Consider the following 24,848-nt stretch of genomic DNA (forward strand, 5'->3'; position numbering starts at 1 on the left):
TCTTAAGTTGCTGATGCTGCCCTTGAACCTAATCCTCTGCTCTCAGCCTCCAGTACTGAGATGACAGACAGGCTCAATTGTGCCTGGCTCTGATCTGCCACCTTTAAAACATAATTATTGTTAAATTATTTCTGTAGATGTACCTCAGAATCCTCATCTGTGAAATGGTTTAACTTTCATGAGTATTAAAAGGACCAATTAAGTTGTTTGTTGTTTGTATCTTGAAAACATGTATTGTAAACCACTGGTCTAAAGTCACGTTGAGGAATCTTGAAGCAATCAACAGAACTCTCTGAGCTGAACAAGTTTCAAATATCTTGGGTTCCCAAAGTAGAGCCACTGTGCTCTCAGGTGTCCAGAATGAGGCTTAGTGGCGGCTCAGCGGCACGGGCTGATGCCCCCCAGCCTGGCCATCTCTGCAGGGGTCACCTCTCGTTTTCAGATTTCTCTGGGAACTCTGAACACTACGCATCACTATGTCACAGCATCTTGAACCTGTCTTCCTGTCTAAGTATAAAAAATACCCTTTGTTGGTTTTTACACTCAGTGTTTCTAAGCTTTGCCCAGAGCCAGGTGCGGTGGTGCACCCAGGGATGTGGGTGTGGCTTAGAGGGAGAATGCCCCTGGGTTCAATCCCCAGGACCACGCGCACACAGCTGTGTCCAGGACTTCAATTTTCATCTCCCTGGTGTACTCACTCCCCTAGCACCTTCACGTTGTGGCACTGAGGACTGACCCCAGGAGTATTCTACCCCAGCACTATTTTAGTTCTTATTTTAAAACAGGGTCTCACTAAGTTGCTGAGGACCTTCCTAAGTTGTGGAGGAGGCTAGCCTCAAAACTGAGATCCTCTTCTCTCAGTCTTCCAACACTGGAATTATAGGTGTGTGCCACCGTGCTCAGCCCCTTAGTATCCTCTTTTTTTTTTTTTTTTGGTTTGTTTTGTTTAGTACTGGTTCAACCCAGGGGCACTGTCCCACTGAGCTACACCCCTAACTTATTTTTATTTATTTATTTATTTATTTATTTATTATTAACTCACTTACTTTACTGGTACTGGGAATTGAACCCAGGGACATTCTACTTCTGAGTTACATCCTCAGACCTATTTTATTAATTTTTGTCCTATGGGGAAATGATCCTAAGGGCATGTAACTCTGAGCTAAACCTACGGTACTATTTTATTTATTTATTTATTTATTTATTTATTCATTCATTGCTTTTTTTGTTTGTTTGTTTTTTGGTGGTCCTGGGGGTGGAACCCAGAGGCTTTCTACCTCCGGGCTATACTCCCAGACCTTTTTTATATTTTATTTGGAAACAGGGTCTCACTCAGTAGCTGAGGCTGGCTTCGAACCCGTGCGATCCTCCTGTCTCAGCCTCCCAAGCGCGGGGATGACAAGCGTGCGCCACTAAGCATGGCCATTCATTTGCTTTTTGTGGCACTGGGGATGGAACCCAGGAGCTTTCTACCTCCGGGCTATACTCCCAGACCTATTTTATATCTTACTATATTTTATATTTTACTATATAAAATAGGTGTGGGCGTGTAGCCCGGAGGTAGAAAGCTCCTGAGCAGCATGGTTGCTGGGTCAATGAGGAAACAGGTCTCACTAAGTGGCTGAGAGCCTCACTACGTAGCCAAGGCAACTCAGCCAAGGCTGGCTTCACACCTGTGCCATCCTCCTGTCTGTCTCCAAGTACTGGGATGACAAGCGTGCACCATCATACCTGGCTTACCATTTTAGTTTTTATTTTGAAACAGAGTCTCACTAAGTTGCAGTGGTCCCACTGTGTCAGCCTCCCAAGTACCAGGATTATAGGCAGGTGCCACCACCCCCAGATTTATTTTGAAGCAGGGTCTCACTGAGTTGCGGAGGGCCTCACTAAGTAGCTGAGGCTGACCATGAACCTGCGATCATCCTGTCTCAGCCTCTGAGCACTGGGACTGTGAGCGTGCACCACCATGCCCGGCCTCCCCACGGTCCTAAGCACGTGGCAGTGAGCAGCATGGTTACTGGGTCAATGAGGACGCAGCATGAATGACAGAACACCTCTCCAGGGCCGTTATCCAGGACAGCCACCACTGGTCCCCGAGCCTCTTCACTTCATGGTTCATGGCCCATGATCACCACCGGGAGGCCTTGGGTAGAGGAACACCTGCCTGTGCTACAGACTGGGCGTCTACTGTCCTTAAGAGTACAATGTCAGCCAGGTGTGGAGGCGCACGCTTGTAATCCCTGCGCTTGGGAGGCGGAGACAGGAGGATCACGCAGGTTTGAAGTCAGCCTCCCCTTAAGAGACCCTGTTTCCAAATAAAAAATATAAAATAGGTCTGGAAGTGTAGCCAAGAGGTAGAAGGGTTCCATCCCCAGCAAAACACACACACACACACACACACACACACACACACACAAAGAGTACAATGTCAATAGAAAAGGCATTCTCTGCTCACCAGTGTCTGCATTGCCATGAAGTCAGTTTGCTACGCGCGTCTTCAGGGTTTCCACTCACAAACCGTCCAAGAACTAAGGAAGAGAATCTGTGGATGAAAGAAGCCCATGAAACTACAGTCTTATGTACAGTGTCCAGACCCACCTGTCCTGAAGCCCTCATCACTCACCACAGCGCGAACTCACCTCCAAACAAAGAAAACGCAGTGCACGCTGCGACCCAGGCACTTCTACCCAAGGTCAAACTAGAAAGCCTAGGGTGGCAGTCTTAATAAATATGATAGAATGAAGCTATTTTATGGACAAGAACATGAGAAATATTGAGTTTCCCGTGTCAATTGGCCATGGAGTCCAGAGTAAATCAATTCTCTCCTGATTCCAAAACTTGGGAGCTGGGCGTGGTGGCGCACGTTTGTAATCCCAGCATTCAGGAGGCCGAGACCGGAGGACTTCGCTTTGGGGACAGCCTCAGCTACTTAGTGAGGCCCTCTGCAACTCAGTGAGACCCAGTTTCAAAATAAAGAATAAAAAATAGGGCTGGGAGTGTAGCTTGGAGGTCGAATGCTCCTGGGTTCCATCCCCAGACCCGGAAAAAAACCCAAAAAAACAAAACAAAAAAAACTTGGGGATGGTTGCCTCATACCATATGTAGATTCCCCTATCTGTACACATTTCAAAATGATTCAGATTCTTGTTTTTGCTTTACTTGCTAACAAGGGTTCTCCAAAATCTACCACGCCTCCTGCCCAGAGCCTCACTCCCTTTTAACACTCCCTCAAGCGTGCATTAGCTCTACCTTCCCCTGGATGAAGCTGGACAAATCAAGTTAGGTTCTCCTTTGTGAAGAAAGGAATCATTCCAGACCACCGTTCCAGTCGGAGGTATCAAAGGAGCACGTTTTGCATGAGAAAGTACCAGGAATGCCCGGGTCATACATAGTGTTCTGTCATGCACTGTCACAAAAGCTGGGGCCAAGGACGGTCAGAACTGACGCTTATATAGAATGACTGAGGATCAGGAAGAAATACAGCTGCTCTATCTGATATTTTATGCAGGTGGGAAATGAAACCTTTGAAATTCTCTTTTTATTAATTTTCACTGGCTGCAGTACCCTGCTTTTATTATAGGTACACATACATGAGAGAGAGATGGGAAGCCTGTATAATTTCATTGTCTTCCTTAAAATATCAATGATAATTGATTATATTTCATGGAGAGATGGTACTATGTCATGAATCAAAGGTCACTTACCCATTTGTAAATGAAGTCAGAAAAAAATTGTAAAAGCTTATGTTTATAAAATTTATAAAATTTGATTCTATGATTATAGATTTTTCCATATTTGTTTAAATCTCATAACATTAATTACTGTAAGGATTTTCCCAATTAACAAATGACATGAACAAAGGTTGTGTAAATTCTAAAAACTTCATGAATTTATCCATTAGAAAATGACACAAAAACGCCAAGCGTGGTGGTGCATGCTTGTAATTCCAGCATTTGGGAGGCTGAAACAGGAGGATCATGGTCCAAGGACAGCCTCAGCTACATAGGCAGGCCCTTTGCAACTCAGTGAGACCCTATTTCAAAATAAAGAATAAAAAATAGGGCGGGGCCTGGCGTGGTGGCGCACGCCTGTAATCCCCGTGCTTGGGAGGCTGACAGGAGGATTGCGCAGGTTTGAAGCCAGCCTCAGCTGGCTTAAGAGACCCTGTTTCCAAATAAAATATAAAGTAGGTCTGGGAGTATAGCCCAGAGGTAGGAGGCCCCTGGGTTCCATCCCCAGTACCAGCAAAAATAAAAATAAAAAAAATTAAAAAATTAAAAAATAGGGCTAGGAGTACAGCTCCAAAGTAGAATGTCCCTGGGATCCATTCCAGTACCACAAAAATAAATTAAATAAATAAATAAATAATTTAGAAAAAGTCCTAGGATATAGCTCAGAGGCAAAATGTGTCTGGGTTCAATCCACAGTATTAAAACAACAACAACAGCTGGGCCTGGTGGTGCATGCTTATAATCCCAGCATTTGGGAGGCTGAAACCTGAGGATCATGGTTCAAGGACAGCCTCAGTTACTTAGTGAGGCCCTTTGCAACCCAGTGAGACCCATTTTCAAAATGAAAAAATAAATAATAGGAATGGGAGTATAGCTTGGAGGTCGAATGCCCCTGGGTTCCATCCCCATTACCACACAAAATAAATAAACAAAACAACAATAGCAACAACAAAAAATTAATGAAATCAACAGAAGTAGAAATTGATCACTCATAAAAAAAACATAGAGCAAAAATCAACAACAGCCGGGCATGGTGGCGCACGCTTGTAATCCCAGCATTCGGGAGGCTGAGACCTGGAGGATCGCGGTTCGCGGACAGCCTCAGCTACTTAGTGAGGCCCTCTGCACCTCAGTGAGACCCGGTTTCAAAATAAAGAATAAAAAGTAGGGCAGGGGGTGTAGCTCGGAGATCAAATGCCCCTGGGTTCCATCCCCAAATCCGAAAAAAAAAAAAAAAAAAACAAAGAAAACAAAAACCCATAATAACATGATGTAGATCAGGGTGCCCAATCAAACTTTCTGTGATGACAGAAATGCTCTATATTCACCCAGCCCAATTCAGTAGCCACCAGACTCAGGTGGTTACAAAACACCTGAAATATGGCTGGTGCTGCTGAGGATTTGAAGTTTAGTTATTTTATTTACACTTAATTAAATTGGGGTGGCACTAGAAGCTGAACTCAGAGGTGTTCCATCCTTAAGCAAAACCTAGCCATTTTATTTGTTTGTTTGTTTATTTTTGTGGGTCTGGGGATGGAACCCAGGGCATTTGACCTCCAAGCTACATCACCGGCCCTATTTTTTATTCTTTATTTTGAAACAGGGTCTCACTAAGTTGCGGAGGGCTTAAGTAGCTGAGGCTGTCCATGAACCACAATCCTCTGGTCTCAGCCTCCCAAATGCTGGGATTTTAAGCGTGAGCCACCATGCCTAGCCAAAATTTTTGTTTTTAAACAAAATCTCACTAGTTTCCTTTTTTCTTTTTTTATTTTGGTGATACTGGGGGTGGAACTCAGGGGTTTTCTACCTCCAGGCTATACTCCCAGACCTATTTTATATTTTTATTTGGAAACAGGGTCTCAGTAAGTTGCTGGGAGCCTCACTCAGTAGCTGAGGCTGGTTTCGAACCTGTGCGATCCTCCTGTCTCAGCCTCCCAAGTGCGGGGATTACAAGCGTGCGCCACCACACCCAGCTCTCACCCAGTTTTCTTAAAGTCATGCTAAATTGTTGAGGCTGGTCCTGAACCTGCAGTCCACCAGTTTCAGCTTCTCAAGTATTAGGATTACAAATGTGTACTACCACACCTGGCTAATTTGTGTGTGTGGAGGGGGTGGGTGGGTAGGTACTGGGGATTGAACCCAGTGGCATTCTATCTCTGAGCTATACCTCCAGCACTTTTTATGTTTTTGTTTTTGAAAGAGGGTCTCACTAGGTTACTGAGAATTTCATTATGTTGGTGAGGTTGTCTTCAAACCTGTAAGCCTCCTGTCTCAGCCTCCAAAGTATTGGTTTTACAGGCATGCACTGCCATACTCAGCTTAATTTCATTTTAATTATGAGTAAAGTAAGTTTTGCATGCACTTATTACTAATAGTTATAATAGCTCATATGTAATGAAAGAGATACAAGACAAAAAATGGGAAAGGCATTCTAACAGTCAAAATAGAACATGAGAAAGATGAAGAAACTGTTTATACAGTAATATCTAGTTATCACCAACAGGGCTTTGAAGTGAAAAATGTCTAAAGACACTCAAGCGTGGCGGTACATGCCTGTAATCCCAGTATTTGGGAAGTTGAGATGGGAGAATCCCAGGTTTGGGGCCAGCCTCACCAACTTACTGAGGCCCTCCACAAGTTAGCGAGGCCCTGTTTCAAAATAAAAGAATAAAATAGGCCAGGGGTGTAGTTCAGAGGTAGAATTCCCCTGGGTTCAACTCCCAACACCAAAAAAAAAAAAGAAAGAAAAGTTTAAAGATTGGCAGGCCGCACACTGCTGAAAGGGGAGGAAGCTCACATCTCATGCTGAGTAACTCACCAGGAAGCAAGAGCTGGAACAGATGGTGCAGTCCTCGAAATTCTGAGGCAGGGTTTACAGGGAAGCAGCGCAATCGTCTTCTCCAAAGTCTTGAACTCTGCAGTTTCTCCTCTCTGAGGAAGTGCATCTTCTACTAGACTCCCCTTTATAGGAGGGAAATGAGCTAGTTAAGCTAATCCTGATCATATCCCAGGGACACACCCTAAGTGTAGTGACAATGAATCTAATGAGGGCTTCCTTCTGGGAGCATGCTCTGTTGAGTTCGATTTTCCAGACAACAGTTAAGCTATAATCTTAACACAAACTTGCAGAGCAAGGAGGTAAAGCCCTTTTTGAAGGAGAATTAGGAACAGTCATTTGGTTTGGAATTAGCTTGTAAATACTGTTGGGTGGATTCCATGAACTTAGAGGCGGAGGTCTGGGAGTTCAGACAGGAACAAACACACTGGAGTTCCATGAACAAAAGTTAAAATTTCCTGAAGCTGGAGGGAAACAAAATTTGAAAATAAAATGGAAAATGAATAAATGAAAGTCTGCTATATGATAAAGACACTCAAAATACATTGTTACTGTCATGGGGGAGGAAAGAGTTAAGGCACTAGTTACCTAGCACTTTCAAGCGAATATTCAAGATATATTTATAGGGTTTTAAAAATAGCAGACTAGAGAAAAGCACTGTATAGCTGCGTCTCTCTGGGACTCATCAAAATCACACTCTTGAGGTGGCAGGAAGAGGGAAGAAGGCTGAGGGAACGTCCTGGAAATTGACTGAGAGAGCTACAATGATTAAAAAGAAAAACAAAAAAACCCCCAGAAATACACGAGTTGAGAATAGAAAGAGAATAACTAAAAATAATAATAATAAATAGATGGTGGCAGGCCTGGGTGGAGGTGGTTCAGCAAGGGAGGGGAAAGTCCCCTCCAGTGACTTGGAAAAAAAAAAAAACCAACAAAAAAAACAACTTCCCCAGTAAGTTTCAGGACAGCGACCCGGCGAATTCAACATCTGAGGAGGAAACCTCGCAGATCTGTCAGTGAGCCAGCAAGGACGAGTCCACACACGGTCCAGCGAGTCTGGCCAAAGTGCGACGGGCTTGTCCAAGCAGACCTTTTCTTTCACTTCTGAGAGGAAGATTATTAATTCTCGTATTTTTCCTTTCTCATTTTTCCCCTGTCTCTCTAGGGTTTTATTTTTATTTTTTGCTGATTCCTTCTTTGCTCTCTGTTTCTTTCTGTGTACTTTAGTGCTCTGAGCTGTCTTGGATCGCAGAAAGCAACCAAAACATGGTCTGTCAATTCGAAAGAAGCTATGCAATGGTGACCACGACAGGCTCTTCCCTGGTTAACGCTCCATGCAAACTCCACGCAGGCCTACGATTTTAGGTCAGAGAGAGAGAAAGAGGAGAGAGATTTTGGTCCAACCTGAGAGGCAGCCGGGCGTCCGCGCGCTCCGAGCTCCGTCAGCTGCACTTCCGGGCCTGCACTTCCGGGCCCGAGCCGCGTGCGCCGCGTTGTGGTTCCGGGTCCGCCCGCGGGCGCTGTGTTTTGGTTCCGGGGTGGATTCTCGGTGCTGTGTCGCGCTCTTTTCTGGCTGCTGGCGCTTCTGGGTCTCGGTACTTGGCCGGCCGAGGGCTCCAGGAGGAAGCGAAAGTGAGAAATAATCAGACAGCTGCTGGCAGCTTTACCGTCGGCGGAGTCAGCATTCAGCCTGGGGGTGGTGGCAAAGCTCCGGGGTGGGTGCGGCTATAGCGAACAGGTATCCTAACAGACTCGAACCAACAAGAATCGCAAGAGCGGACGGCACCGAGAGGATCGGTACACGGTGTGACCAGCGCCAAAGTTAGGAAGGCTGGCCCCCCCGGAGGCTTGCTGGCTGGGGCAGCATTCAACCTCATTATCGGTGTCCTCCTGACCAGCAGGGGTCAGAATGGCAAGGCTGGGAGACAAAGCCGCAGGCTTTTGGTCTCAAAGGCCGGCAACTAAAGCCTCGGGTTGCTAGGAGCTTGCATCAGTTGTCATTGGTTACGCCGGGCAGGCACAGAACAATGTGCATTACGCCTGTACATTGCCCATTAGATCTGGGCTTGCACTCAGAGCTGGGCACCCAAGCTTTGCTCAGGATACCAGCTGTCAGGTTTGGGGGAGGGTGATGGTACAGGCACGGAGAAAGACCGAGGTTTCAAGCAAGTTTATTAAGTGATGCAGGGAAGAGGATGGGGATGTGAATGCGGAGGCGAATGGGATAAGCGAGGCAAGGATGGGGTCTTTAGAGAACATCGGCACTCCTACTGCTGGGTGAATGTAGCCTTTATAGGAAATTGCCAAGACAAGACCAGGTAGCAGCTATCCACGGGGGGGAGGAGATGAGGAGAAGCAGGTGTTGCTATGGGATTATTCTGAGGTTGGGGAGCTGAAGAGAGTCTTGTGGGAAATGAGTGTGGCCTCTTCCAGGATCTTTCTGAGGTGCCTCGAATGCTGGAGTCACAGTTGAGTGGGAACCAGGGAATTTTCATCTGAGAGATTTGTCCCCATTTGTGAATGTGAATTCTCATCCCAGCTGGCTGATATGTTGCCTAAAGATTCCCATTTGCCGTTGTCTGTGGGCCCTTCTGATGGGCTGTGTCTGTCTGTGTCTGTGGCGTGCTGTGTTGGATCCTGTGGGGTATCTTTGAGGATTCGGCCAAATGAGTCGCTTATGACTGTAGGGCTAAAACTAAGAGAAAAATGAGATTTCACAATGACATAATCTGGCTGATGATATATGAAGTATCCCGAGTGTGGTGTGGTTTTACACTTGGAATTCTTTGCATGGATGGAAGGAGATTCTGATGTTTTGTTTGTGAGCATCTATGCAGTTGCAGGATAAGAGTCTGAATGTTCAGGATCTAAGCTAATGGTGCAGAGAAATACAACACCTCCCATGTCTCAGCCATAATAGAATTGAGAAAGATTTAATCAATTTGAGTTAGAATTACCCTCTCTGCTGTAGCACGGTGGCTTTTGCCATGGTGGTCCCTGCCAACAAAGTGGCAGCACCCGCATGGAAGGCAGCACATGTCACTCCTGTGTGACACCAGCACCTGTGTAGAATCTGTGTAGTCTTGGTGATGAATACAATCAGGTGTCATGTTTCATGTCTCTAGGGACCCAGGGCGGCCCCCTGCCTGCAAACCTAAGGCCAAGCAGTCCTCTCCTAGTCCTGTCTTCTCCCCTCTGCGGCTGTGGGGGTGGGGATGGGGGAGTGGAACTAACCTGGCTTCTTGTCTCCTTGTTTTGTGTTGTTTTGTGTGTATGGGGAGGGATAGCTCAGCCCTGCCCCCTCCCCCATCCTTCCCACCACAGGCCATCTGGCTGAAAAGCTGAGGGAAAAGAAGCAGTCTTTCCTCTCTGGGCAACACTGAATTGGGAAAACAACTCTCCCTTTAAGATCCCTTTGGCCAGGGAAACACCAGTTTCAAAGGGAAAAGCAAATCCCATTACCCCGGTAGTAAAAGAGAAAATAAAAAGCCGGTTTTCAGTTCAAAAGCTCACTTGTGTGAGCCCCTTCTTGTGGATAAGGCTTGACAGCAGACGATTCTTGCTAGGGATCTGTATTCTGCCCCTGTGATCCAGTGAAAACAAAGGGCCCCTAGGCCCTCTGGCAGCGCTCACCTGTGTAAAGCACCTGCCTCTGGCCCTGTTCGTTCTTTCTTTCTTTCTTTCTTTCTTTCTTTCTTTCTTTCTTTCTTTCTTTTTTTGCGGGTCTGGGGATTTAACCCAGAGGCATTTGACCTCTGAGCTACACCCCTGCCCAATTTTTTATTCTTCATTTTGAAACCGGGTCTCACTGAGTTGTAGAGGGCCTAAGTAGCTGAGGCTGTCCCCGAACCATGATCCTCTAGTCTCAGCCTCCCGAATGCTGGAATGACAAGCATGCACCACCATGCCCGGCTCCCTGTTAGTTTTTGCTGAGATAAAAATATGGATTCTTGGGGGGTGGTGAATTGGCTCGGACCACCCTCCCCCCATGGCATGGGGCTATAACTATCTTCTGTATTTCTATCTTTTCCTCTTTTTCTGTGTTTTCCTGTTTTTTTTGTTTCTTTGGGGAGTTTTTGGGAAATTATTCCCCCACGCCAACTACATGCATGAATGTTACCCCAAAGCTGGGGCCCCCAACTTCGTTCCTGTTCAGCTCGAAGCAGTTTATGACCGACTCGACATCCTTATTCCTTTGCTAAGGGTACATTCATGTGATAGAAATGAGGGGAAATTAATGGAAATTGACCTCTTGTTAAATGTTCATAAACCTGTAAATGTAAAAAAAAAAAAAAAATGGATTCTCAAGCAAGTTTCTTGAGCTTTCCCAAGGTTGTGATCAGCCCGCTACATCGCTAGAACAAATTTCCCAGGCATACTCTGATATGAAGCCTTTAAAAAAATCTCTGGCAGGGCGTGGTGGCTTGAGACTCACAACAGCAAAACTCTCACCAACTTAGCAAGATCATGTTTCAAAATAAAAGATAAGCCGGGCGTGGTGGTGCTCACTTGTAATCCCAGCACTCAGGAGGCTGAGACAGGAGGATCCCAGTTCAGACAGCCTCAGCTACTTAATGAGGCCCTTTGCAACTCAGTGAGACCCTGTTTCCAAATAAAGACAAAAAAAAAAAAAAAGAGGGCTGGGGGTATAGCTCGGAGGTAGAAGCCCCTGGGTTTCAGCCCCAGTACTGGAAAAAAAAAAATCTCTGTAAGCCGGGCGTGGTGGCACATGCTTGTAATCCCAGTACTTGGGAGGCTGAGACAGGAGGATCATGCAGGTTCAAAGCCAGCTTTAGCAACTTAGTGAGACCCTGTTTCCAAATAAAATATAAAATGGGCCTGTAGGCCGAAGGTAGAAGGCTCCTGGGTTCCATCCCCAGTACCACAAAAAAAATAAAGTCTCTTCATAGTTAATATAACTTTAATTGAACAGAGTGCCTAGACGTTAAGGAAGTTTCAGCAAGTAACAGGGACAACTGACATCAATCTCTTATAGCTCATTTGCATTGCTTTGAAGGTGTGCAGTGCCTGGAAGGAGCCAGTACTGATGCCAGCAGCTGTTTGTCGGCTGCCTCTGCAAAGGGAGCTGACGGAACCAGCCTTTACCACAACCTTGGACAGAGACTGACAGTGGAGACTCAGCATTGTCTCATCTCTCATGACAGAACTTGATGTATGAGCTCAGTGCTTACCTAACCTTTATGCCTGAGAAGCAGTGACTGCACCTGCAAGTCCACTGGAAAACGCACTCTGCTCCCAGCTTCTGTTTGCCAGCCAGAAAAGAGAAACTGGGCTGACGGCTGCACGTCTTCAGAAAGCATAGTGAGTAAGACTGTGGATGGACGGGCCCTGGGAAGGATGTCCAAAACTGTCCCAGTCAAGCAGGGTGTGGTGTCACATGCTTGTAATCCCAGCTGAGACGGGAGGATCTGGTTCAGGACAGCCTCAGCTACTTAGTGAGGCCCAAAAAGTATAGCCCTGAAAGCATTTAATAGGTGTTAGGAGACACAGTGCAGCCAGTAGCCTACTTGTGAAAGCAGCTGGACCACACAGCAGAAGAATGGCTTCCTGCTTTCGAATGGTGGCTGCCACTTGGGACTTACTATTGGAGGTTGCAAAGTTTACTCCAGGACAACCCATTACCCTGTGTGTCCCTCACAAATACTGGTCTTATTAGAACAGAGGGTGGCTACTGGCCGAGGGCCAGGAGAATGGAGAGACACCAGGCCATCCTACTAAACAACCCAAATGTCAACCTTAAAACTGTTCATTCTAAGCCTAGCCAGCGATGCAGGTCAGTACAGCATGACTGCCTGGAGATTCTGAAAACGGTTTCCTCTAGCAGGTTGGACTTTTCTGATCAGCCGGAGGCAGAGCCAGACTGGGACTTTTTACAGATGGGAGCAGCTTCATGGACAGGGACCAGCAGACAGCTGGATGTGCCATGGTTACTGGAGAGAATGTGCTGGGAGCCAAGGCTTTGTCACTGGGAACATCGGCCTAAACGGCTGAGCTGATTGCTCTGATGCATGTGTTCACTGTCCAGAGGAAAGGAGCTAAGCACTTACACGGACACAAAATATACTTTCATGATATTCATGACATGGAGCTGTTTGGAAAGAGGAGGCTCCTCCCTGCTGAAAATGAGCACATCAAATATGTCCTTGAGATCCTGCCTTTAATACAGCTTCTCACTGGGCCAAAACAGGTGGCAATGATGCACTGTCCCAGCCACCGAACGTTGACACTTTTGTAGCCAGAGAAAATCAAACTGCTAATAAAAGGAAAAAAGCAGCAGCAAAGGAAAAATGATTTATTGGAGTCCTGATATCTGACCTTGCATTAGCCTAGCACAAACCTCTTCACTCTGAGCGAGATGTGAAATGGGTCCAAAAGCAGGGCTTTGACACTTGGATAGCACTGGCAGGCTGAGAAAAGGAAAGACGAATTATACCTTAAAGAAGCAACGGCTAGACTATGTCAAGAAAATTACACTGGAGCCAGGCGTGGTGGCGCACGCTTGTAATTCCAGCATTCGGGAGGCTGAGACCGGAGGATCGAAGTTTGTGGACAGCCTCAGTTACTTAGGCCCTCTGCAACGTAGTGAGACCCTGTTTCAAATTAAAGAATAAAAAATAGAGCAGGGGGTGTAGCTCGGAGGTCGAATGCCCCTGGATTCCATCCCCAGACCCGCAAAAAATAAAATTAAATATTAAGTTGATATGCATATATCATATATATATTCAGTATATATATATATATATATATATTCATATATATATATATATATTCAGTAGAATCTAAGTAGAAGGATAAAACTAATCTGTGCTGTACAAATTTTTGGTTTGGAGAACCTCTGGGTGCTCTCTGGGACCTCCATCTTTCCCGCAGTGCCCTGACTTGCAGAGGGAAACCTCAGTGGGTAGGTTCCCTTGACTCTGCACACTGTTGCTCCCTCGCTGGCTCCCACCTGCCTGGCTGCCTCTGCGGGTCCGGGAGCTGTAGCATTGCCTGGCGTGTGGGAACCCCAGGGCTTGTTCTTCTCTCAGCTTGGACAGAGCTCCAGGCATTTCCTGACAGACCTCCCTTCCTCCCTTTCTTTCCTAGGCTTTCTGGCGTCTGTGCTCTTGGGCTGGGGTTGGCTTTCCTCCCACATCTTTTACTGACAGTGTGGTGTGAGGGCACCTTTGCCCTGGCAGTTTTCCACATCCAGGGTTCTCACAGATCTCGTCTGCTCTTAAGAAGGCAGGATGGGCCAGGGACAGTGGCTCATGCCTGTAGTCCCAGTACTTGGGAGACTGATAGGATCACAGGTTTGAGGTCAGCCTCAGCAACTTACTGAGACCATGTTTCAGAATTAAAAATAAAATAGGGCTGGGTGTATCTTAGAAGGCTTTGACCCTGGTCTGGTCCGCCTCCTGCGCCCTCCCCACTCACCCCACACTATTCACCCCTCAGTTCACCCAGACGGGCTGAAGGCAGGGCCTGCCGCCTTCAGCCCGTCTGGGTGAACTGAGCCAGTGTCCAGCAGTCACTGCAACTGAGTGTGTCCTCCAGATGCTCAGCTGCATCCACCCCCAGCTGCAAGGCCGCGGAGGGCCAGATCCGAGCTTCAGACCAAGGCCGTGGGAAGGCCACGCCCAGATCTCCGGGGAACATGGCGTCATCAGTGAGCCTGAGAAAACGTACAGTGAGGAAGGCAAGAAGTCAGCGGCCTCCTTTTAATCACTTCCTACCTTTCTGAGCCAAACACCAAGTTTACAACTTTAAATACAGCTTAAACAACAGCCTTAATAGTTTATTGTGGTACTAGGTTTGGAACCCAGGGATATTCTACCTCCAAGCTATACCCCCAGCCCTATTTTTTATTCTGTATTTTGACACAGGGTCTCACTGAGTTGCAAAGGGCCTCACTAAGTAGCTGAGGCTGTCCTCCATCCCAGATCGTCCTGTCTCAGCCTCCCAAATGCTGGGATTACAAGCGTGCGTCACCACACCCGGAATTAATCGTCTTTAGATAAGCTAGGTCATGACCAGGTATCTAGTCAATACCTCAAGTTTACCTGGTTTTAGATTTGAGGGGATGATACTTATGACACATTACATTATAAGAGAATGTCAAGCTCTTTCAAGAAAATAAACGCACACTGGGCGTGGTGGCGCACACCTGTAATCCCAGCATTTGGGAGGCTGAGACAGGAGGATCGAGGTTTGAGGACAGCCTCAGGTACCACTTTGAGGCCCTTTGTAACTCAGTGAGACCCTGTTTCAAAATAAACAAAATATAGGGCTGGGGGGTATATCTCGGAGGTAGAACACCCCTGGGTTAGATCTCCGGTACTGCAATAAAAGGAAACTTAATATTTAATTTTATTACTTTTTAAATGACTTAATAATTAAACACTAATGTTTAATATCAAGATGTAACCTAATGGGCACACTGTAAACTCAGAATTGTATCCCAATATTAAATGTTAAAGCCAAGTGTGGTGGTGTTTACGAGACTGTAATCTCAGTGTTTGGGAAGCAGAGATAGGAGGAGCATGGGTTAAGGACAGCCTCAGCATGTAGGGAGACTCAGCAACCTAGTGAGACCTTGTCTGCAAACAAAAAAGAAGCCGGGCGTGGTGGCGCACACTTGTAATCCCCACGCTTGGGAGGCTGAGACAGGAGGATCACGCAGGTTCAAAGGCAGCCTCAGCTACTTAGTGAGGCTCTCAGCAACTTAGTGAGACCTAAGTAAAATAGCTCTGGGAGTATAGCCTGGAGGTAGAAAGCCTCTGGGTTCCACTCCCAGTACCACCAAATAAATAAATAAATAAATAAATAAATAAATAAATAAATAAATAAAATTAAAAGGAGCTGAGGATGGTGGCGCACACCTGTAATCCCAGAGTTGGGAGGCTGAGATAGGAGGATCGCAGGTTTGAAGCCAACTTCAAAAACATGTGGCCCTCTGCAACCCAGACACTTGTTTTAAAATAAAAAAATAAAATAAAATAGGGCTAAGGGGGTAGCTCAGAAGTAGAATGCCCTGGGTTTAACTGCCATACTGGGAAGAAAAAAAAAGCATGAAAAACTCATTTGGATGGATAAGACTAATTGACAGAATAATCCTAGGAAGCATTTTTGCCGGAATCATTTCATATCCTATGGTTTCCATTCCAGAACTTTCTGCTAAGGACCGAGTAGTGTGTCCACGAAATACAGAAATTCACTCTGTGGCTGCGTTGGCGGGAGCATGGAGGCATGGCTGCATGCTGCTGTAATGATGAAGGGATTTTGCAGATCCGATTACCATCACAGTCAGTTGAACAGAGAATCCGGAGTGTCTCTCACCTGAACAGGTGAGCACTTTGATGTGACTCTACTAATATTAAAAGAGTTGCAAGGTGGAGATTTGAACCCAAGGTCTCCTGAAGAAAATGAAGAAGCAAACTCTGGGCTTAGCGGGGCATGGAGGGCTAGGTCTGTGCTTCGCGAGCCACCGCAAAGTCCTGAGTTGTAGGACTGTGGAGTGAAAAAATAAAAAAATAATAAACCGGACGGATGGCGCATGCTTGTAATCCCGGCATTTGGGAGGCTGAGACCGGAGGATTGTGGTTCGTGGCCAGCCTCAGCTACTTAGTGAGGCCCTCCCCAACTTAGTGAGACCCTGTTTCAAAAATAAAGAATAACAAGTAGGGCTGGGGTTATAGCTCGGAGGTAGAACGCCCCTGAGTTCTATCCCCAGTACTGCTAATAACAATAATAATAATAATAATAAAAATAATATGAAAGGAAAGGAGGGAAGGAGAGAGGGAAAGAGGGAGAGCGAGAGGGGATGAATCAACAACCTTAGAGGAGAAAGGTGCACACAGGAGGGAAGAGCAGCCATGGTGTGAGGGCTGAGGCCCACAGTCAAACAGTCCCAGAGAACTGAACCCTCCCAGCCTGGGAGCCGTGCTGCGGAGCGGCAGTCTCTGCTGAGATCACAGCCCAGCTGACACCTGCCTGACTGTCCTCACTGGAAACCCAGCCTGATCTGGCCTGGCCTACTTCATTATAATACTGTAATGATTTTTGTTGTCATACTCAATAACTTTGTGACACTGTTTTATACAGAATGAAAAGAATGAAGGTGCCTTTTCTTCCTCCTGCACAAAACTACATCCGAACAATAGCTGATTTATACGCAACAATCTAAAGAGAACTATGTGAAGCAAATATCATCCATGTTTTCAATTATAGTGGGGCTGGTGAAATGCAAAGTAAAGTGGAAAGACAGAACCTTAAAGTCTTTCCACTATGTGGCACCATCAAGACCAGGTCTGGTGAATTATGGTAACTGTTCAAATATTGGGACTTGTTCAGAGGATGAAAATGAATTGTTATTCAAGACAAGTTATGTTTTTCCTTTTATTGTATTTCTCTCATATTTTCATGGTATTTTTTTCTATTTGTAATTAAGATTGATCTGATTTAAAAATATATAATTTAACTTTCTAGCCATAGATGACCACCCATTCATCTTTACCATTGTGTCATTTAGTATATATATATGGTGTGTGTCTGTGTGTGGTACTGGGCGTGGAACCCAGAGGCTTTCTACCTCCGGGCTATACTCCCAGACCTATTTTATATTTTATTTGGAAACAGGGTCTCACTAAGTTGCTGAGAGCCTCACTAAGTAGCTGAGGCTGGCTTCGAACCTGTGCCATCCTCCTGTCAGCTTTCCCAAGCATGGGATTACAAATGTGTGCCACCATGCTTGGCTTCATATATTTATATATACATACACACACACATATATATATCTTAAATTTTTAAATTTTTGTTTTTGTGATACTGGAGATGGAACCAGGGACATTCTCCTCTGAGCATACCCAAGAACTATTTTATTATTGATTTTATTTTGAAATGGGACTCATTAAGTTAATGAGGCTATCTTCAGGCCTGTGATCCTGTCTCAGCCTCCAAAATACTGGGATTATAAGTATGTGCCACCCTACCTAGCTACAACATATTAAATGCAGAAATTAAAGTATATTTTACATGAGAAATCTCTGGAATTCCTTATTGTTGGTGGCTCTCTCTTCCAGTTGTCCAGAAGGACCAAACTGGGATAAGACTCTGGAAGTCAGGGAGGATGACGAGGGTTCTGAGGTTCAGTGGGGCTTTGGGAGCCTGCCCTGGGATGTGGGTAGATTCAATGGTTCTGCCCTGTCAAATCCTATACTGTCTTTAAAGCTAAGAGCTGTGTTGCAGACGTCTACCTTTAATACTTTACAGGGTAAAATGTGTCACACCATCTATGTGAGCTCACGAATTGGGGTATTTCCACAAAGCACTCACACATATGGCTTCTATTTCAGTTTGTGTATGTCAACTGAGGAGGAAAAAAGAAGTTCGAGGTCATCCACTGTGCAGATTACAGAGGGTGTTGGTTTACATGTCATAGGTAGGTGTACTGTACCTTAGTGGTTCAGAATAGCTACCTACAATGGTATGATAGACGACACTTCAACATGTGTCAAGCAAAGCAAGAATATACGCCGCAAGCATGTCATGTCCTCCCCAGTGTCCACTCAGTTAACAAACTGTAGGGCAGTGGGAGGATCTCATACACGGTTTTAATATCATCTATCTCCCACTGGGGTTCTCTGATGCTGTCTAATGCAGTCAAATCAACCGAGGGCTTTCCCACAGATGGCATTCGTGTTTCTCAGCAGTGTGTGTTCACTTGTGCTTGCTGAGGTAAGCAGTTTAACTAGACTTTCCAATAGAGATGACATTGCCAGTCAGTCCCCGTGTACTGTCTGAGGGTAGAGCGCACTGAGAAGGATTTGCCACCAACATGGAAGTCATATTTCTCTCTAGTTTATGTTATCTCCTGCTGCCCATGTTTACTACATTGGCTTTCCATTTCCCCACACAGATTGCATTAATATGGTTTCTCTGCAGTGTATGTTTTCTTTTGTTGGCAAAGGTCTTCACAATGAACACACACACACACACACACACACAGCATTCATGTGGTTTCTCTTCAGTGTGTTCTCTCATGTTGTCTAAGGCTAGAAGGTATGTTGAAGGACTTCCACACACATGACATTCATAGTGTCTCTCCAGTGTGTGTTCTTTTATGCTACTAAAAACACCAAACTGGCCTAAGGCCTTTGCACACAGATTCCACTCATAGGGTTTCTCTACAGTGAGTTCCACTGTATAATCTAAGGAAAAAGGTATTAGTAAAAGCTTTCTCGTACAGAGTACGTGTCTATGGCCTGTCTCTGGCGTGAACCATCTTGTGTCGTCTAAGGGAGCAGAGGTGTCTGAAAGCTTTCCCACACAGGTGGCACTCATAGGGTTTCTCTCCAGTGTGAGTTCGCTCATGATGACTAAGATTACGATATTGGTTGAAGGCTTTCCCACACAGATTGCATTTATATGGTTTTTCTCCAGTGTGAGTTCGAATATGTGTTCTAAGGCCAGAGGAAAAACCAAAGGCTTTCCCACACAGATGGCATCCATATGGTTTCTCTCCATTGTGTCTTCTCTCGTGTTGTCTGAGCTCATGAGATGTGGGGAAGGCCTTCCCACACAGATGACATTCATATGGTTTCTCTCCAGTGTGTATACTCTCATGCCTACTGAGATGACTAGATTGGCTAAAGGATTTCCCACACAGATAGCACTCATAGGGTTTCTCTCCAGTGTGAGATCGAATGTGCCTCGTTAGGGCAGAGGTATAAAAGAAGGCTTTCCCACAGAGATGGCATTCATAGGGTCTCTCCCCAGCATGAGTCAGTTTGTGATGGCGGAGGGCAGAGAACTGACTGAAAGCTTTCCCACACAGGTGGCACTCATATGGCTTCTCTCCGGTGTGTATTCTCTCGTGTTCTTTAAAGTTATAAGATGTTTTGAAGGCTTTCCCACACAGATGACACTCATACAGTTTCTCTCTGGTGTGTGTTCTCCCATGTGCACTAAGATGGCTGGATCTGCTGAAGGCCTTCCCACACAGATGACACTCATAGGGCTTCTCTCCAGTGTGAATCTGAATGTGCTTCCTCAGGTGAGAGGGGTACATGAAGGCCTTCCCACACAGGTGACACCCGTGTGGCCTCTTCTGAGTGTGAGCCATCTCGTGCTGCTGAAGGGCCGAGAGCTGACTGAGGGCCTTGCCCCACACGTGGCATTCGTGAAGACTCTCTCCATCTTGGGCCTCCTTGTGCTCTCCAAGGCAGGAGATCTGAAGAAAGGCTTCTTCACGTGGATGGCTTCCGTACGGTCCCTCTCCAGTGTCAATAATCTCATGTCGTCCAACACTGGGCCAACTCACGTTGAAAATCTCACCTGACTGGCAAAACTGATACCCTATTCAGTGTAAAGAGAAAAGCGGATTTTGAGTTTTCTCCAATAAGTGTGCATTATCACCAAGGACACTGAATGTTAATGAGAAAAATAAAGAGAAACTAGGCCAGCCCAGAAAACATTTAAGAGAGAAAATAATGAAGTTGGTTCACTATAATAGAGCACATGACAGTGTGATGAAAGTGCAGTTAAAAGGTACAAAGAAAGAACTTCCTTAGTGTGTTATAAATCCCATGAAATTACCAAGGCTATTATGGGAGTGGATGTTGGTAGGATATTTAAGACAGACACACACACACACACACACACACACACACACACTCTCTCTCTCTCTCTCTCTCTCTCTCTCTCTCTCTCTCTCTCTCTCAGCACTCACCAAGGGATAAGAGATGGCTGGTGGTCTCTTCCATCACATCCCTGTACAGCTCCCTCTGGGAGGAGTCCAGCAGGGCCCACTCTTCCCGGGTGAACTCTATGGTGACATCTTCAATGGTCATTGGTTCCTAGGACATCATGGACATTCCAGGTTACAAGGAGCAGTCATGCCATTCTGCACAGCAGGAGGGTTGAGATGATGGCACTGAGGCACAGGGAACGTGTGGGCATAGGAAGATCAAATGGCTCAGGGCACCAGTGCAGCCACTGTCAGTGACCAGCATGCATCTAAGTTTCAGGGCTGGGTGTGGTGGCGCACACTTGTAATCCCAGCATTCGGAAGGCTGAGACAAGAGGATCATGGTTCGCAGGCAGCCTCAGTTACTTAGGGAGGCCCATTGCAACTCAGTGAGACCCTGTTTAAAAAAAAAAAAGAAAAAAAAAAAAAAAGAAACACTCTCAGAGACAAAGACATTCCCTTTTTCTTTTCTTTTCTTTTTCTGGAACTGGGGATAAAACCCAGGGGTACTGTACCTCTAAGCTACACCCCCAGCCCTATTTTTTTATTTTTTATTTTGAAACAGGGTCTCTCTAAGTTGTACAGGGCCTAAGTTGCTAAGGCTAGTGGCAAACCTGCAATCTGATCCTTCTCTCAGGCCTTCATGTACTGGGATTATAAGTGTGTGCCACCATGCCCAATAATTTAACTACTTTTTAATTATATGAAATGGCCAGGCATGGTGGTGCACACTTGTAATCCCAGTACTTGGGAGGTTTAAACAGGAGGATCACAGTTCAAGGCCAGCCACAGCTTCTACTTAGCGAGACCCGTTGCAACTCAGTGAAACCCTGTTAACAAATAAATAATAATAAAAAAATAGGGCTGGGGGTGTGTAGCTCGGAGGTAGAATGCCCCTGGGGGGTTCAATACCTGATTTAAAAAAAAAATTAATGAGTACATTTTAACTAAATATTAGCAAATAAAGTATTTGGGTTTTAAATTACCATGATAGGGTCTCATTAAGTTATGGAGGACCTCACTAAGCGCTGAGGCTGGCCATGAACTTGCGATCATGTACCACCATGCCTGGCTTAGAGACACAGGCATTTGGAATTTATAATTTAGAAATAAATTTTAGCTGGGTGTGGTGACGCATGCTTGTAATCCCAGCATTTGGGAGGCTGAAATAGGATTGCAGTTCGCAGACACCCTCAGCTACTTAGGCCCTTTGCAACTCAGTGAGAAATAGGGCTGGGGGTATAGCTCAGAGGTGGAATACCCCTTGGTTCTATCCCCAGTACTGGGGAGAAAACTAAAAGAAAGATATTTTGCATGTGTTGCGATGTAAATAAAACAAAGCAGGGTGTGGTGGCACATGCTTGTAATGCCAGTACTTGGGAGGCTGAAACGGGAGGCTTGCGGAGGTTAGAACCTCAGCTACTTAGTGAAGCTCTCTGCAGCTTAGTGAGACCCTGTTTCCAAATAAATATATAAAATAGGCCTGGGAGTGTAGCCCAGAGGTAGAAGGGCTTCCAGGAAGCCCAGTACCACCAAAAAAATAAAAAAATAAAAAAATAAAAAATAAAAAGAACACTTTCTTTTCTTTCTTTCTTTTTTTTTTTTTTTTTTTTGGTGGTGGTACTGGGGGTGGAACCTAGGGGCTTTCTGCTTCTGGGGTATACTCCCAGACATATTTTACACTTTATTTGGAAACAGGGCCTCACTCAGTAGCTGAGGCTGGCTTCAAGCCTGTGAGATCCTTTTGTCTCAGCCTCCCAAGTGCTGGGATTAAAAGCGTGCACCACCACGCCTGGCCTTAAACAGAACATTTCTAAAAGACCGGTAAGTATGAATTTCAGGCAAGTGATTAAAAAATGTGCACTCGGAATCTGTGTGTGTGGTACTGAGAACTGAACCCAGGGCATTCTACCTCCAAAGTACACCCCTAGACCAATTTTACTTCTTATTTGTTAACAGGCTCTCGCTGGGTGATGAGTAGAACTGAATCACACTTCTCTGTGCATTTCAAGGAACTTCATAGACACATCAGAGCAAAACATAATCATGTGATTTCTTTCCCCCTGTACTGGGGACTGAATGCAGGAACAGTCTACATCTGAGCTACACCCTCAGCCCTTTTATTTACTTTGAAACAAGGTCTCAGTCATGAGGCTGGCCTTGAACCCATGATCCTCCTGTCTCAGCCTCTCTAGTACTGAGTCTGCAAATATACACCATCACACCCAGCTATAATGTGCCACTTTTAACCATGACTATTATTTTCACTTTTTACAAAACTGTGAATTGAACACAGGGACACTGTACCTCTGAGCTATACCACTAGCCTTATTTTTTTTTTATTCTTTATTTTGAAATAGAGTCTCAATGAGTTGCAAGGTAGCTGAGGCTGTCTGCAAACCGCAATCCTCCTGTCTCAGCCTCCCAAACACTGGGATTACAAGTGTGTGTCACCATGCCAGCTTAAATAAATTTGGAAACAGGGTCTCACTAAGTTATGGAGGGCTTCACTAAGAAGCTAAGACTGGCTGTGAACCTGTGATCCTCCTGTCTCAACCTCCCAAATACTGGGATTAAAAGCTTGCTCCACCACGTCCAGTATGACTATTATTAAATTATTCCCATTGATGTACCTTAGAATCCTCATCTATAAAATAGGTCAATAACCTATCCTGACTGTTAAAGGACCAATGAAGTTATTCAGATCTTTTTCTTTTTGCAGGTTTGGGAGTGGAACCGGGGGCATTCAACCTTCGAGCTACACCCCCTGCCCTATTTTTTTTGTTTTTTATTTTGAAACAGAGTCTCACTAAGTTGCGGAGGGCTTCACCAAGTGGCTGAGTCTGTCTGCAAACCGCAATCCTCTGGTCTCAGCCTCCAGAATGCTGTGCGCCACCACGCCCGGCTAAGTTATTCATATCTCTAAAACATGTATCATTAGCCGGGCATGGTGGCACACACTTGTAATCCCAGCATTTGGGAGGCTGAGATGGGAGGATCGTGCTTCGTGGCCAGCCTCAGCTACTTAGTGAGGCTTCTTGCAACTCAGAAGACCCTGTTGAGGTTAGATGAATGCTCAGGGAGATGAAGGATAATGAGTATTTTAAATATCTTTTGAAACATTTAAAAGTCCAGTTTTATTCCATCAAGTTTCAAGTTTAAAACTGTCCTGACTTCTCTTCCCTAATCCTCTTTTATTTTGCCTCGGTAGTGCACAGATCTCCAAATCCTAAGGAACTGGGCTGATTCAGCTCAACTGCTAAAATGTCTGCCTCCCACCTGGGCTGTAATGTTCTCTGTGACCAGCACTCACCACAATCCTAAACCCTAGCAGTGAATAGCACAATAAATGTTCCAATGAGGCCACGCAGCGAAGAACAGATAAATCTCTGGAGTCTTCTTGAAGGACACACCATATTGGCTACTAGAATATATTTATGTCATGCTAGAAAGAAGATTAAAGATGGGCGTGGTGGCACAGGCTTGTAATCCATTGGAGGCTGGGAAAGAATCCCTTGGAAGGCTGAGACAGAAGGATTGTGGTTCACAGCCAGCCTCAGCTACTTAGTGAGGCCCTCCACAACTTAGTGAGACCCTGTTTCAAAATAAAGAAAAAAAATAGGGCTGGGGGTTTAGCTTGGAGGTAGAATGCCCCTGGTTCAACCCCCAGTACCACAAAAAGAAAGATTAAATATTGATGGGTGATGACCATCCCAGGGCCCTTGGGTCCAGGAATATGGTCTGCTTGCACTTTAGACTGGGCATCTGTTGTCAATACAGTGTAACAGTGCAATTTCTTTGCTCACCAGTGCCTGCATTGCCCTCGATTCAGTTTCCTTCTCTCCTCTTCTGGATTTCCACTCAGATAGTCCAAGAACTAAGAAGGATAATCTGTGGGTGAAAAAAGAAACCTTGAGACTCCAAACTTGTGTACAATCTCTAGACCACTTGCCGTGAAACCCCAGCCATTCAGTGTCAGGTGAAGTCACCTGCAATCACATTGATTGCAGTGCGCCCTGAGAGACGGGCAGTGATCTGACCTCACAGTCAAGTTAACAAGGCTATGGCGTTATTTTTAGTAAAGATGACAGAAATGTAGCCATCTATGGGCAAAACCTGAGAGGCACTGAGTTTCCCATGTGAACTGGCCTATGACGTCCAGGGTGATTCAATTCCATCCCTGTTTTCAAAACATGGGGCTTGCCGCCTCACACCGCACATAGATCTTTGTTTCTGCCCATGAGTAAGCATTGTGAGACTATTCAGGCTTGATTGGTTTTGCTTCATTTGTTAACAATGGTTCTCCAGCATCTATCATGCTCCCTCCCCTGCAGAACCTCATTGCCTTCCGACACTCCCTCAACCATGAGTTGGACTGACCAAACCCTCATGGACATCGATCAAGCTAGGTTTTCATTTATGAAGGGAGGAACCAACCTAGGCTGTAATTCTACAAGAGGGCATCAACAGAAACCAGCCTGCCATTCAAGCCCTTAACATCCTCTGCATTAGAAAGTACCAGCAGAGCCCGGCA

The sequence above is a fragment of the Muscardinus avellanarius genome (genome assembly GCF_963383645.1).
Source record: "Muscardinus avellanarius genome assembly, chromosome: 14".
Classification (NCBI taxonomy): Eukaryota; Metazoa; Chordata; class Mammalia; order Rodentia; family Gliridae; genus Muscardinus; species Muscardinus avellanarius.